This window comes from Physeter macrocephalus, unplaced genomic scaffold (assembly GCF_002837175.3).
Source record: "Physeter macrocephalus isolate SW-GA unplaced genomic scaffold, ASM283717v5 random_191, whole genome shotgun sequence".
NCBI classification, from domain to species: domain Eukaryota; kingdom Metazoa; phylum Chordata; class Mammalia; order Artiodactyla; family Physeteridae; genus Physeter; species Physeter macrocephalus.
The window spans coordinates 96,340-99,084 of record NW_021145469.1 but is presented as its reverse complement, the minus strand read 5'-3'; the positions used below and the strand labels follow the sequence as shown (position 1 = coordinate 99,084).

General features: G+C 39.6%; 1 non-coding gene across 1 annotated transcript; it reads left to right on the top strand.

Moving 5' to 3' along the window:
• The first annotated feature begins 495 nt into the window (after nt 1-495).
• On the top strand, nt 496-602 carry LOC112066029 (U6 spliceosomal RNA). The gene has a single exon (XR_002892389.1). It is a non-coding gene; the product is annotated as a U6 spliceosomal RNA (small nuclear RNA).
• The last annotated feature ends 2,143 nt before the right edge of the window (nt 603-2,745 follow it).

The window sequence follows — 2,745 nt, the reverse complement described above, 5'->3', positions numbered from 1 at the left end:
AGCCATAAAAAAGAGTGAAATCTTGCCATCTGCAACAACACGGATACTTGGAAGGGTGGGGGAATGAGTGAAATAGTTGAGGGAGACTAAGAGGTACAAACTTCCAGTTATAAAATAAGTAAGTCAAAGGGATGTAATGTACAGTATAGGGAATATTATAACTTTGTGTGGTGACAGATAGTAACTAGACTTATCCTGGTGATCATTTTGTAATGTGTAAAAAGAGCAAATCACTATATTGTTTACCTGAAACTAACATAACATTGTAAAGTCAGTTATACTTCAAAAAAAAAAAGAAAGAGATCTGCAAGTTCCCTGGTGGCCTAGTGGTTAGGATTCTGGGCTTTCACTGCTGTGGCGCCAGTTAATCCCTGGTCAGGGAACTGAGATACTGCAAAAGCTGCACAGCGCAATTAAAAAAAAAAAAAAAAAAGAGAGAGATATCTCTGAAGACCCATGAAGGGATCCATTTGCAGGCTATAAAACTCCGAGGTCGTGCTTGCTTCGGCAGCACATATACTAAAACTGGAACGATACAGAGAAGATTAGCATGGCCCCCATGCAAGGATGACACGCAAATTCGTGAAGCATTTCGTATTTTTTTGTTATACAGAAGCAACTAACACAACAATGTAAAGCAATTATACTCCAATAAAGATGTTAAAAAAAAAAAAACAAAAAAACCCTCCGAGGTCAAAGAAAGAACCACCACCAGATCAGTAAGCTGAACAAGTCCCAGAGCTCACATAAGGTTGACAACGGTTTGTGTTCTCGCCAGCCATACAGAGACTTTGTAATAAATGGGAATTAGGTATAGTCCATAGAAAGTTATCAACTTAGTAGTGGAGATAAATTAGCCCCAGAAGAAAGGGTGCTCTGGATTCACTATAACCAAGAAGCTTAAAATTAAAAGCAAGCCTCAAAAGGATCAAACTAAACCACAAGTTACTGAACTGTACACCAGAACACAACACAACACTCTTTATTTTTTTATTTTTATTTTTTTTTTGTGGTATGTGGACCTCCCTCTATTGTGGCCTCTCCCGTTGCGGAGCACAGGCTCCGGACGCGCAGGCTCAGTGGCCATGGCTCACGGGCCCAGCCGCTCCGCGGCATGTGGGATCCTCCCGGATCGGGGCGCGAACCCGGTTCCCCTGCATCGGCAGGCGGACGCGCAACCACTGCACCACCAGGGAAGCCCCAACCCAACACTCTTTAAAGGAATATAACAAAATCCATAAATCAATACAAATTACACAATTTCTAGCATCCAATCAAGAATTGGATGCATAGGGCTTCCCTGGTGGCGCAGTGGTTGAGAATCCGCCTGCCGATGCAGGGGACACGGGTTCGTGCCCTGGTCCGGGAGGATCCCACATGCCACGGAGCGGCTGGGCCCGTGAGCCATGGCCGCTGAGCCTGTGCTCCGCAACGGGAGAGGTCACAACAGTGAGAGACCCGTGTACCACAAAAAAAAAAAAAAAAAAAAAAAAAAAAAAAATTGGATGCATACAAAGAAGTAGGAATAAATTACCCATAAACAGAAGAAAAATCAATCAGTACAAACAGACCTGGAAACAACAGATGATGGAATTAGTAGACAAAGACCTTAAAATGGCCATTAAACGTTTTATAATTATGCTTGAGTAGATAAAGAAAAACATGAACATAATGAGGAAAGAAACAGAAGATGTTAAAGACCCAAATGAAACTTTTTGAGATAAAAATTACAATATCTGAAATTTTAAAATGTACAGATGGGATTAACAACATTGTAAAGCTGTAGAAAAAATAATGAAGGCAAAATAAACACTTTTTCTGACAAACAAAAGCAGAGTGTATTCATTGCCAGTACACCTTTACTACAAGAAATGTTAATGGAAATTCTTTAAGCAGAAGAAAAACAATACCAGATGGAAACCTGGATCTACATAAAGTAATGGAGAACACCAGAAATAGTAAGTATGTGGGTAAATTTTGTTAATTTCTGTAAAAGATAAAAAGGCTGTTTAAAGCCAAAACAGAAACAAAGTATCACTGTGTTTATAATACAAGTACACTTAAAACATATGACAAAAACACTACAGGGACTTCCCTGGCCATCCAGTGGTTAAGACTTCTCACTTTCACTGCAGGGGGCACGGGTTTGATCCCTGGTCAGGGAACTAAGATCCTGCATGCCTTGGGGTGTGGCCAAAAAAAAACAAAAACAAAAAAACACAAACACTACAAAGAATGAGGAGGAAAATGAAAGTATATTATTGAAAGGTTCTCATACAATATGTAACATGATAGTAGACTAGTGGTCACATTAAGTCAGAGATATATACTGTAAACCCTAGAGCAACGAATAAAAAACAAAGAAGTGTAGTTAATAAGCGAAGTGTGGAGATAAACTAAAATCATACCAAAACCCCACTCAATCCAAAAGGCAGGAAAATGAGTTACTCAGTTTTCCTGGGTCTCTCCCACATATATATGTTATGAAACTATCGTTTGATTTTCTCCTGTTTAAAAAATAAATAAAAAAGAAGGCAGGAAAAGAGGAAAAAAGCAGAATAAAGAACAAAGAACGAGATGGCAAATTTAAACTCAATGACATTGACAGTCATATTAAACTTAATTGGAGCGTTTAGACTATTTGTAAGGCAAAGATTGTTAAACTGAATTTAAAAAGCAAGAACCGGGCTTCCCTGGTGGCGCAGTGGTTGAGAGTCCGCCTGCCGATGCAGGGGACACAGGTTC